The sequence below is a fragment of the Condylura cristata genome, unplaced genomic scaffold (assembly GCF_000260355.1).
Source record: "Condylura cristata isolate star-nosed mole 26May11 unplaced genomic scaffold, ConCri1.0 scaffold00002, whole genome shotgun sequence".
In the NCBI taxonomy this organism is placed as follows: Eukaryota; Metazoa; Chordata; class Mammalia; order Eulipotyphla; family Talpidae; genus Condylura; species Condylura cristata.
Window position 1 is genome coordinate 43392390 of NW_004567103.1, and position 13406 is coordinate 43405795.

A 13406-nucleotide genomic window follows, 5' to 3' on the forward strand; every position below is an offset into this window, starting at 1 on the left:
TGGGAAACCCGCGGGGATTACAATTGAGATGGAAAAAAAAATGTACAAAATGATGTAAAAACAAACTGTTAAATATACATATATATATATATACATATATATATATATGTATATATATATATAGTTGCAGCCATTTGTGGTTGATATCTGTGAACACACATGCTTATTAATCACAGTTCAAGCTTAAAATGTTGATGTACCAGATGATGGGAAACTGAAGACTCACTGTGTTTTAAAACAAAACTGTACATATTTTGACAACTCTCCAATGAGAGGTGGGTCTGGACACCTTTACTTAAAATCTTATGGGGTAAAGGAATGTGACTGCTTTGACTGAGAGGATACAAAGGAAGTGTGTCATGTGACTTCTAATGCTAGGTCATAAAAGGCCATACTTCTGGTTTGCTCAATGGGTAAAACTTGAGTTTGGAGTCTCAAGCTACCAGTGAGACGTACAGCAAGAGGCTGGACAGTAACAGGCCAGTTCTCTGGTCAACAATATTGAATATGCTTCATCCTTTGTATCCAGTGTTATTGAAAAAATCATCAGGAAAGTGGGTTCCCCCTAGTATTACTGCCCTCATTCACTGAACATCGGCTAAGACCACAGATGCCATGGAACAGAGAAGCGTGGTCTCCCCTGTGACACTTCTGGGTTCTTAATCACAGCAAGCCTGAGGACTGTGAAATGGCTGTTTCATGAAGCTAAGTTTTGGGGTCATCTGTTACTCAGAGTAGCAGGTTCGCAATGAGATTGCTTGGTTTTATGTCGCAGGAAGATGGTGTATAACACTTCATTATGTGGGTGAGATTCTCACTGTAAGAGCCACCTTTTCCATCACAATGTTACTGATGCATTTTTCTCCTACAAGATAAATATGGGAGCATAATTAAGGAGTTAACACATAATTATTGATGGGGAATCCAGAGTAAAAGGTAACAAACTGAGTTTTTCTGTGTAGAAGGCCATGTTAACTGTTGTTTTCCATTTAGCAATAACTTAGTGTCACTAACTCTAAAGTAGAAATGACAGTGATGACAGTAAATGAAACAATGCATTAGAAAGCATTTAGAAGGCCCCCCCTTCTAAATGGGTTTAAAGTACAGCACTATGAAGCTACTGCAGCCACTGCAGCACGAGTTCGATCCCTGGTGGGGTCCGGGTTAGTGACCCACATGGTGTGGCAGATCTCTCCTGACCTGCCCACTGCTCCCCTCAGCAGTGTGTCTCAGTACATCTGCCTTTTTTGCTCCCCATTCTGTCTCTGGTGAATCCTCTCACCCCCTGTACCTATTCACCTTTTGGGCTCATAATAAACCAGCACCCACTCTGGGCAGTCACAAGCCCCTGCCCTCCTTTTACCATGTTGAATAATGACCTTCGTTCTCTCTGTACTTACAGCAGTAAGCACCGCGGAGAGAGGTGTTCTGTGTCCAGGGTGCCAATTTCAGCCTTGGGTCAGGGGTCAGTATGTATACATAAATAAATTAAAATCTTGAAGAAAAAAAAAAGAAAGCATTTAGAATTGTTTTTTAAGATAATACTGTTGATTCCCACAACCACTGAATGTATAATTATTTTAGGTTAATGGAGAGGCTAATCATATGTATTATTAAGAGCATTTACTAAGCTGTCAGCATATACAGCAAGATTAGACTGTTAGGGCCTGAGGTAACTAGTGCTTTAGCAGCAGTGTGACTATAATGGCCTTAGTACTTCCATTTGGCATCAGTGCAGTATTCTTTTTATAAACAGATAGTTCAATCAGAATTTTGGAAATCAGGGCGTGGTAGATTGCAGGGAAAATTCCTCCCAAGAGGCTGTGTGGGTAAGTCATGCTTTTCCATCACTGCCTTTTTGGGCCAGAAAAAGCTACAGAGAAAGCCAGCTCCCTCTTGACATCGGGACAGAAATGGTGTTGATTTTATCAAAGCTGTGCACAGATTTTCATGCGGGCCCCACCTGGGCTTCCTCCCTGTGAACAACGTGAGCCAGCACAGGTGTGACTGAAGGTCATCACATGCTTCCCATGTGTCAGGCTTTCTGTCTTGTTTGGATACCTGTCTCTCTGTTAATAAAACATTGTCAGGAGGTAAACTGTTTACACTGAATTTTAAAGAAAACCACAAAACAAAAGAGAATTCGTCCTTCTTGAACAATCAGGGTGCCATTATGATTCAGTGAAGGTTCAGGAAATAACTCAATATCCAGGCAATTGTAGAAGGAACAAAGGAAGTTTCACACTTAAGATCCAGAACTTATTAAATAGGTTAACGCGAAGTCTGAATCAGCATTTTATTCATTTTGAAGCATTTATATTTTGTGAGTCAGAGTAGGCCATTTATAAAACTTGTCAAATTGATGGTGGATTTGGGAAACGAGGGTTTCCTTTGCTTTCTCTTGTTGGGAGGCAGGTGACAAGAATCTTTCCTCACTCCCAGGAGGAGTAAACTATAGGTGCCATGGAACAACAGGCCAGGCCTCTGCCTGGAAGGACTTGAGAGGCAGAGGCTGACCCCTGACCCACGGCGGAGATTGGCACCTGGACACAGAACACCTCTCTCTGCGGTGCTTACTTCTGTAAATATGGAGAGAACGCAGGTCATTATTCAACATGGTAAAAGGAGGGCAGGGGCTTGTGACTGCCCAGAGTGGGTGCTGGTTTACTATGAGCCCTAAAGTCATGGTAGCAGCAGAATTTCTGAGCCACCATTGTCAGTACAAGAGGAGCCATGTTGAGATAAAGACTTTTGATGACAAGTATACTGTAGTTTATGCAGATTGATTTAGGAGACTGTTCACTTGAAACTTATTCCATGTTGTAAGCTAATATTACTTCAATACTGATTTTATATATAGACATAGTCCTGTGCAGTTAAGTGAAGTTACGATTTACATTGATGGAGAAAGTAGAACTTAACTCCTATTTGGAATTACTTGATTGCTGTTCCTTGGTTGACCTCCAGATGAAGTAGCTGACTCCCATTTATGGCATATGATATATATGTGTTTTTAAAAATTGGAATGATACCTAGTGTGGCATGCTCTCAAGGCAGACCGAGAGCCTTGAGGAGGAAACTGCCAATTCGTATCTCTCACCTCTGGGTTCTCTGGGGTGCACTCATTGTGAAGAATCATGGACAACCTCCACCCATGATTCTTCTCAATGAGCGCACCCCAGAGAACCCAGAGGTGAGAGATCATAACGGATTATGTAATAAATATGTTTATTTATTTATTTTATTTTTATTATTTTTTTAAAGATTTATTTATTGTGCATACAGAACTGGGGTACAGGCCAGAGGCTCAGGGGCGGTGAGAGGCTTCACCAGAGACAGAGTGGGGAACAGAACAGGCAGATCGATGAAGTACACTGCTGAGGGGAGCAGTGGGCGGGCCAGGAGAGGTCTGCCACGCCATGTGGTCACCTCCGGAGCAGGCGGGAATCGAACTCATGCGGAAGCGGCTTTAGATTCTCAGTGCTGTGCTTTAACCCGCTGCGCCACCAGGGAGGGCCCGTAATAAATATGTTTTTAAAACTAAATAAAATAATGAATTTAAACAGAAAAAAAAGAGTCATGGGTGAAGTGGCTGTCACGTTGATACTGTTTTCTGTTTCTCTTTCTCTTTCAAGCATAAAGAGTTGGATCTGTGTAAGTAAAACATGCCCATTACATGCAAACAAGAGGTATAAGGCTTGTCCGTCCACAGTTTGAACAGCTAGGTTGAGGGTTACTAGATTTTTTTATACCTATTTATTTTCCCCACCATTATCCCTTATACCTCTTGGTCTTTCTGCTACCCATCCTTCTTAACTTCAGAAACCTCACTTCACTTATTAATGTTTGCTAGCTCTTGTATGTATTTTGCTTTGTTGAATTGTCCACTACATAAATGCTGGGTGTTTGTCATTCTGACTTGCTTGATTACACATAATCCCTTGAACTTCCATTTTGCTATAAATGGCACCATTTCACCTTACCATGTAGTAGTATACCATTGTAGTAGTATAACATGAGTAGTATACCATTGTGTGGGGTCCTCGTAGTGAGCATGTAGGGTGTTTCCATCTTATTTTTAGAATTTGGATAGCACAAGGCAGTTTATCATTAATGACAACCCAGGGTGGTAGTGGTGGTACTCTGCTTTGTTTGCTTGTCTTTGTCTTTATAACCTTAAATTTTTGTCTTTAATTAAGCAAAGTGAATTTTTTAAAGCAAAATTTATGCATTTCACTGTACACTTAGTCGCATGCTAAGTCACAATGTAATTTGTCACAATGTAATCTTCCTGCATATTTCTTATTGCTTGGGAAGGTTTCACGCTTATAAAGTAATTACTAAAAATCTCAGCACGTTTTGATATGAATATTATAGTTCATGGTGGTAATTTTCCAATCAACAGGGAAGTAGAATTCATTAAAAATGAAAACCATAATCAGTTCATTGTAATATTCTAGTAACTCCTATTCTACCTCTATTTCCATCAGTGTTATTAATGATCCACAGTGCCCCTAAGGTTAAATGCAGTTTATATAAAATTTTCAGAAAACATATTTCAATAAATGTACTTATGTTATTAGAGATTTTTTGTATTTAAATTTGCCCTTAGGAGTTAATTGGTGTATATTACATTGCTTTCAGCACCATAAGTATGTCATTGCTATAGTAATTTAGTAAATGGCACTCTTGTTTTATGTTAGATACTTCCCATGTTTATGTCTAGAGGTTGCTTGGGATCAAAGAAAATTATAGATGCTGATATATAAAATGTAGTATTACCCATTGAGAATGATTGTGATAAAATCTTGAGATGTTTGTCTTTTGAAAGTTGACCTCATATAAACAAACATTGATTTTTAATGACACACCTTGAAAAACATAGTATTATAATGCCATGTTACTTCAATTTTTACAATGGAGACACTTATCCAAAAAATGAAAATGTACCTGTTTTACAGAATCATGTAATTCAGCCTTTTAGCAGCTACTTCAAAATCCAAATCATAATCCATAAAAAGTGTGATAAACACATGTGGTTGGGATTGATGTTGCTCAGCAAGATATGACCAGCAAAGTAATTGTAACCGGAATATAACCTGAGACTCCATGTCATCCAGATTCTGCTTTGAAATCATTCTTTTTATAAATAATAGAATTTATCTATTACCTTTCAAAGAAAACACCTTCCAATACCAGGAAACGTTGAAGATTAACATCTCTCTTTAATCTAGGTTTTTATAAAAGATATGACTTACGAGTTTTATACTTCACACCACATAAATAGCTTTTCTTAAATTCCCCATCCCATCTGTTTCTCTGTCTGAACCCATGGTGCTGCTAACCTACTCTTGGGCTCTGTCTTCCACATAGTTTTTCACTGGCCAGGAAGCTTTCCTCATTTTCAAAAGAAACAAAATTTCTTATACATATTGATTTTTTATACATCTATACCTCCTTATTTTTGATCAAATATAAATACATCCAACTCTTCCAAATCTAAATACATAGAATGCAGTAGGCTTTAACTATTCATCTGGGTTTTGTACTATAATTCCTGATTGGTCTGTGCCTTTCTAAGATGGCTGAAAACCTTGTAGCTCCACTGTTCTTCATTCCTTAATATCCTTAGCTTCCTGCATATGGGAACTCTCAAAAATAAAGTTCATTGCCTGACTGATTACTTTTCTTCTGAGAAATTCTAATGAAAAATGACCAGTTATAAAATGTCCACCTACTAACAGTAACTGTAGCTACCAAGTATGCACTGCCCTGTGTAAATTCTTTAAATGTAGCATTACATTCAGTATGCATAAAATGACTCCCTGTTACAAAAGAGAAAACTAAACTGGGAACTAAAGATTACAGTAGTCCACTTTAGTAAGTAATGGCACTGGGCTTTGCGCCTAGGTGATGCTTCCAGTTAATGGGGTGTTCTCTTGGTCTCATGTCATTTGTGTGGAGGAAAAAAGCACAAATCCTGATTCAGAGCCACAAATCTGTATAATTACCATCTCTCTTTAACATCCTTGGTATTCTTGAATTGTTTACACTGCTTTGTATTTTTCCATTCTCTATTCTACCTGAGAGGAGCAACAAAGATGTGAGAGTGTCTTGGTCCTTGGTACTGTCTACTACATCTGGAGTTTTGACTTAACAAAACTTATCTTGTAAGTTCTTAAACCTCATCCTGAGTGAACGACAAGGATGTCTGTGCTTGGGCCAGTCTGGCTGTTGGCATCAGGCCCTGCGTAATGTCAGTGGAGGAGGTCCTCGCGGTACAACAGCTAGTTTGAGGGCTTGCTGCTTTGGGTTTCCATTGTATTCCAGTGGCTTAACAAATGCACCAGCATGCAGTGCATCAGCAGAAGTACTTTCTTCACCTTTCATCTTTACTTTAGTTGCCCCACGGACTCAGAAACATGATATATAGCATCTTTTTTGCGTGATTGCTAATGAGGAAATCCTTTGGCATGACATAATGCCCCAAAACTTCCCCCATCAGTGTTGAAACAATTACTCTGGGGTTTGGCTGGGCTTTGGGACCTACATTGTGAAACACAAGCATCAGGGGCATGCCTCTGTTTCCCGTTTTCCCTGTACAGCATGAATGAGAAACCTGACAGACATTTGGGCCCTCCCTGGTGTTGCAAAGGTTAAAGCACAGTCCTATGAAGCTGTCCGCAGCCTCTGCAGTGCAGGTTCGATTCCCATCCTGGAGGTGATCCACATGGTGCAGCAGACCTCCCTTGACCCACCTGTTGCTCCCTCTAGCAGTGTGCTTCTGCTTCCTGCTCTGTCTCTGGTGAATCCTCTCATACGCTCACCTGCACACCTCTGACCTGTACTCCAGCTCTGTATGCATAAATAAATAAATCTTTAAAAAAAAAAAAAACCGAGTAACCTGACAGGCATTCCCCCAGGCTGGTGATCAAGGCCAGTATCTGCAGGAGTCAAATCATGTGGCTCGAATATGTGCTTGATAGGATGTGATTAAAATGACATGTTTCCTGTGTGCTCCAAATAACCCATCACTACAGGCTTCTCATGAGAAAAACATCAGACAAACCCAATCCTGGGACAGTCTATAAAATATCCTCCTCAAAAATATCAAAAATGAGAAAAACCTAAGAAATTGTCATGATTATGAATTGCCTAAAGAGCTGTGATGACTAAATATAATGTGGTGGCCTGTTGGGGATGTAGAACAGAAAAAGTACACCTGATAAGAACGAAGGAAATCTAATCTATGGACTTTGGTCAATAATAATGTATTGGGATTGGCCTGATAAACTGTTGTGTGTTATTCAACATAATATTTTAGTAGGGGAGACTGAGTACAAAATGTATAGGAACCTCCATGCTGTCTTCTTGATTGTTCTGTAAGCCTACAACTGTTCTAACAAAGTCCATTAAAATTTTTTCATGGCTGAACAAAAAAATTGGGGACAGGAAAACAGCTTAGTTTAGGGATTTTAAGGAAAACTATAAAGAATGTTGTTAAGACCTTTAAAAATTCCACACAGGCAGAACATATGTAACTGCTTAGCTGAAAAATAGATCTGGCAGCTTAACCCTGAATGTGACACTTTTAGATTCATTCAAGTGGAGTCATTATTACTTATTATTTATGTATTATTTTGTTTTTCCAAGATGGTAGAATTTTACCATTATTCCTGCTTTACAGCTGACGCCAGGTGTATAGCCATCTCGACACAGCTGGCTAATCGAACTGTACAGTTTGATCAGAAAGCCAGCCATCAGCTGTCAGAATGGGAAAGCACATTATGCAAGTTCTCAAAACCAGAAAGCACTCATGTGGGGGTTTGTGGTTTCCCTGTCATCCAAAGTCCCGGCTCTCAAGACTTGTTTCCCTATTGTTTCCCTATGTGGTATGTCACATGGAAAACGCCATCAGGAAGTTATAGGGTTATATTTTCAAGACTTGGAACAGTGAGCTTGTCTACAGTTACTTTCCTAAAAAACAAAAGTCCCTTTAAAAACCTTGTTGGTTTCTTTTTTTAATTATTATTATTATTATGCCTGGATAGCCAGAAAGAAACAACTTTGGTGTTTCTACTTGGAGTCAGGTTGTACAAATTGCACACTATTCCCATGGGTCCTGGACATTGCTTTACTCCCACATATTGGTTCCCATGGCCACAAATTCCTGTGTATTTGGATCCTCTGGAGAGCTCGGACATTAGACATGGAGACAGACACTGAGTACAAGATCAAAGGTGCTTTCTTTCCCCCATCTGGGGCACAGAGGGACACCTCTGGGTGCTCTCGCTGGTGCTGTGGCCCAGACAGCCTCAAATCCCACCCCTTCCCTCATTCAGGTGTTCCGTGCTGCCAGGACTGCCCACCACCAACCCTCAGGAAGATGATGTTGGCTCCTTTCAGGCGAAACCAAAAGGCCTATGTATTTTGGAGGCCAGCAAAAGGGGGAATGCCTGCCAGTTATTTAACCCTGGGAGGTAGAGTATGGTGGCTTTGTTTTCTGAGCCAAGAATTAGGGCACACCGTCTAACAACAGGACTAAATAGTTGTGATCTTGGGACCATCTCAGGAAATTCTGGGTGAGTGGTGCTTGCTGCGGGACCAGAAATGTGATCTGGGCCCTGGTGTGAGCCTTTGGATAGCGCCCTCTAGAGGCCTGGACAGCCTTGACAATCCTAACTCAGCAGACCCCAGGGAGGCCACCCAGAGCTTCTGCTGGTGTACATCCTCCAGAGACTGGTCCCCCCCTTTCAGCTGCCACCCCAACCTCAGGATGGCTGACTCTCGTACTCAAGTCTCTCTCTTTCCTCCTCCCCCTGCTGTGGAGTCAGAAGTTCCCAGAGTCCTGATATCACTGTCCCTTGCCCCCCTGTCTGGTTTATCTCCTCATCACCTGTGCCCTAGGGATTTCTGAAATAAGCTGGGGGACCCCTTGAGGAGACAATCATTTCTTTAGATAGAGGACTATTCTCTTCAGCAAGCAGAGACAGTCTTATCACATGCCTCTGGCCACTTCGTAGAAGGTGCAGTGAGGAAGTATATCACATGCTACTTTACAGGAAACTGCCTAGAAGATAGCAAGGGAACTTGAGAACTTGGTCGTTTTCAGCGGATTAAAGCAACACAGGTCAGTGCTTCTTCCCTCCCAACCCCCCGAAAAATCTCTCCTAGGCACTTTAAAATACCTAACTGGCTCTCTGTCTCTGTCGGTAAAACTGTCTTTAGCCGTTTCTGTAATGTGGAGAAATTGCTCTGTCTTTGCTTGTCAGAGCCGGTGCTGGTAGCTGAGTCCGCGGCAGTGTCGTTAGAGGAACAAACATCGAGCGTTATTGTGGGACCTCTGTTCCCTGTCAAGAACTTCTCTTCCTGTAAAAAGCAAACCTTTGGGTGTCGTTAAATAACTTACCTCATGGAATTCAGCAAAAGCCTTATCTCATGTTTACCATTAGCATAAATCTGACCAGGGACAAGCCAGCTCGTCTGTGTGCGGGCTCACACTGGGTGCCTAACAGGGAGTGGGAGAGACAGAAATACGTGCAAGCGCTGTGCTGGGAGCTGTAAACCAAAGCGCCTTGTTTTTGTGGATCTGTCCTCTGGTAAAGTGAATCTTTCAGCTTCTATTTCCTGTTAAGTTATTTTTTTTTCTCCTATGTTTACAAATTCCTGTTTCTTTTTATATTTTTTCGACCCGCCTCCTTTTTTTTGTTTTTTGTTTTTTGTTTTTACTCGTCATAACTTTTTTGGTTAACAGAAAGTAGTAGAGAAGGGGCAGGGGCAGTTTGAATGTGCAATGAGGAAGTTCCCACCTGCCCAGCGTTTAACAAACAGCTGGCAGAAGCCATGCGATCTCATTGTCCTCAGAGCTTTGTGTGTCGTCCTTGTTTCCTCTGTCAAGGAAGACTTGCAGTCCAGAACAGAGCCAGAGAGGCAGCTCCAGAGTTGCAAAGCTGAGCCTGGAAACCTCTAATGGGGCTAATATTGTTCATCGTAGGGTCAGTGAGGGGCAGTTAAGAATCTCAAGGCAGAAAGAGACCATTGCACAAGAGCCGCATGAAAAAGGAAAATGTCTCAAATGTGAATTAGAGGAAGTTGCTACACACTTAGGCAGTCACGAAGCACTAGAACAGGTGAGCCATGGAGGTGGCAGAGCTTTCTTCTGGACCTTTTTGAAAACATACTAGTTTTCTGCTGTGGCTATATGTTAACCGAGGACGGAGATCCGCTGAATAGGGAAGAGTCAGGATGGGGAATTTGTTTCATCTCCCCATTCTGCTCCAGAGAGCTGTACAAAGTGTCCAGACTGCAGAGCACACACGGGGGTGAGGGGCTCGTGGACCCACATATTGTTTATAGCCCAGCAGTCCAAGATAACCAGGACAGTGATGAAAGAGAAAGAGCATTGCTGAGTATGTCCTCGGACGGCCACAGCTTTTTATTTTCTACATGTTGTGCAAGAAAACCAAGAGGAAGACAGCGTAAGGGAGGACTCGGGGCTGGAGAGCTCAGCCCAAGTGGTTTCCGAAACCTTGCTCTAGCTCTGAGACAGCAGCCCGTGTTTTCATGGGGCGGAGGTGGAGGAGCGACTGACCCTTACTGCTGTTTGGTGGTCTTGCAGGAACGACGCCCTCGAGGCCACACCCGGGTGGAGGTGGGGGTGGTGGTGGTGGTGGTGGGTGGCTGCAGCAGGCAGGTCTCTTCACACCGCGTGGGGCTCGCCAGAAAAAACTCACAACTTCGTGGTGGCCGGAATTCCCTCCGAGGAATGCTCTTTTGGTTTTGTTTTGCTTTTTTAATTGGCCATAGAGCTTTGTTGATCAGGGAATTTTGTGTTCCGAGAATCTGCTGCGTGTAGTGGAAGGGGCTTTTTATAATGTTAAATACTTTCCAGATGGCCTGACCTCTTTTTCGAAAATGCATCCCTATAAAGTCCTTTTCTTCTGGGGGCATCTGTGCTCCCCTCCCTTTCCTCATCCTCTTCTCCAGCTTCCCACTTCCACTGTGTTTCTTTGTGGTTTTGATTCCAGAAAAGATTTAATAGATTATCATTATTATGCAACATGGCTGATCCCCAAATCTGCTATGGTTCTGAAAATAAGAGAGGAGGGTATGGAATGGCAGAAAGTGGTGCATCATGTTGAATGGTGGAGGGTACCTGGAACATTAATCTCCCACATCATTTTTAGACAGGAATTGCTGCCAAGTAGAATAGGGCTCATTTTGAAGTCAAAGTGAAAGTAAATTAATGGTCATCTTTTGTTTGAGGAAAAATTGGTCGACAAGGAGGGACTGCATGGATTTGTGACCAAATTCTCTAAATTGAAGAGAAAGGAGGTGATTTTCTAAGTCCCTCTGTTTCCAGACCCTGGACCTCTCTTTCCAGAATCCCAGACAATATGGAGTACCACTTCAGAGTCAACGTCTAGACATGTTTGGGCTCTCTGGGTTTCTGCAGGATGAAATGATGAGATACATAAAATTAAGACTGATGAGTGCAGCCTTTACCATCGAATTAGTTAATTCATCTTTTGTCACCTCTTTGAGTTGGTATTAGTAAGTCCAAGGCCCTGCTCTCGACTTCTCAGAGGAAAGTTCCTGAGCATATGTTAGGCATTATTGCTGTCATTGCCCTCGTACTGGGAAATATTAACAGCCATAGGTTTGGCTTTCGTAAACTGTGATGAAGTGCACACAATGTAAAATTTACCGTCTCACACATAATCATCCATTTTCATCTCACAAAACAAATTCTATAGTCATTAAACAACAATTTCCCACATCCCTCTCCCATCATCCCCAGTAACCACTTTCTGCTGGTTCTGTGAATTTGCTACGTACCTCATATAAGTGGTGTCATACAGTATTTCTCTGCTCATGGCTGCCTTATTTCTCCTGGTAAAACATCCTCAAAGTTTATCCATACTGTAGTAGGTGTCAGAATTTCCTTCCTTGTTGAGACTGAATAATAATTCTGATATACATACATCCACACATATACACATACAAATACAGATATACATATATATTCCACATTTTCTTTCTCCATCATCGGCAAATGAACATTGGCATTGCTTCCACCTCTGGATATTGTGAAAAATACTTGTATGAACTTGGCTATGAAAGTCTCCTTGAAACCTTGCTTTCAAGGAGAGCAAGGTTTATATATGTATGCAAACACCCAAAAGTGATGTTGCTGAATCATATCACAATTGTATTTTTAGTTTTTGAGGAATTGGTACACTGTTTTCCACAGCAGCTGTACTATTTTATGTTCCCACCAATAATGCTTCAAATTCCTCCACATCCTAGCCAATGCTTCTCTGTTTTTTTTGTTTGTTTGTTTTGTGTGAGGTAATATCTTACTATCGTTTTGATTTGCACTTCTCTAACAATTGATGATATTGAGCATCTTTTCATGTTTGTTGACTATTTGTAGATCTTCTTTGGAGTAATGTCTATTATTCAAGTTCAGTGTCCATTTTTTAATGAGATTACTATTTTTGTTGTTCTTGTAGGACTGATTATTTTCTTAAAGTTAGGGAGCCATAGGTTTGTGAAGTATGCAGGTTCTCATGCCCACAACATCTGTTATGAACCCTTTCCTTCCTGCAGTCTCTACCCTGGGAAAGAGTATGAGTTTCAGCAGCATGATTTTTTCCAACAATATGAACCTTCATGACTTTGAAAAGCTGTGTAAAATCTCATTCACTTTTAGTTTGTGAGCAGTTCAGTTCTTGAGAATTGACAAAGGCCTAAAGGGAAGAATAAGAAAAGGAAGAGCAAAGATTACTTAGGTAATGCTTTTCATTTCTTCCATGATTAATACTTATTTGGGCCAGAAAGAATTCAAGAAAAACTGTTACCTCAATTCTATTGATCAACCCCAGACTCCATGCAAGAATAATCATACTCCTCAAGAATCATTCAATAATTATGCCTTCTTATACCACCCTCCCTCTTAACCCACGGATTACTTGAATATACCTCAGATTACATGATAATCATTTTCCTTCATGAGTGCTTCAAGATGTTAAATTATGTTTCTGGATACTGAGAACCAACGACAACTGGCCCCAGGAAAGCAAGCAAGGACAGTGGAATTGTCCTGGAGGTGTGGCCATCACGGTTATTACAATTACTCATATTCTGAAAGGAAATGATAAGGAGGAAGCTGTGTGGTGATTGTTTCATTACAGGTGTTGACTTCTAAGTTAATTCTCATGTATATTCCACCATCTCTAGAAATTGCCTGTACGTCAGATTTGAGTTTTCACTCCATCATTCCAGTTTCCCTCCATTTCTTCATTAGAAATGGTGCAGTTTAAAGAGGGTAAAAAAGACCTCTAGGCCCTCCCTGGTGGCGCAGCGGGTTAAAGCGCAGCACTGAGAATCTGAAGCCACTTCCG

General features: G+C 41.3%; 1 protein-coding gene across 2 annotated transcripts in view; it reads left to right on the forward strand.

Moving 5' to 3' along the window:
• WIPF1 (WAS/WASL interacting protein family, member 1) overlaps positions 1 to 13406 on the forward strand; it is a 110007-nt gene that overhangs the window by 30981 nt on the left and 65620 nt on the right. The window contains exon 1 of one of the 2 annotated variants that reach the window (XM_012728460.1): positions 9110 to 9130. The exons of the other annotated variant lie outside the window; for it this stretch is intronic. The gene's annotated coding sequence lies outside the window, so the exon portion shown is untranslated. Of the gene's footprint in view, positions 1 to 9109; positions 9131 to 13406 lie in introns of those variants that run through there. 2 annotated transcript variants of the gene reach the window in all.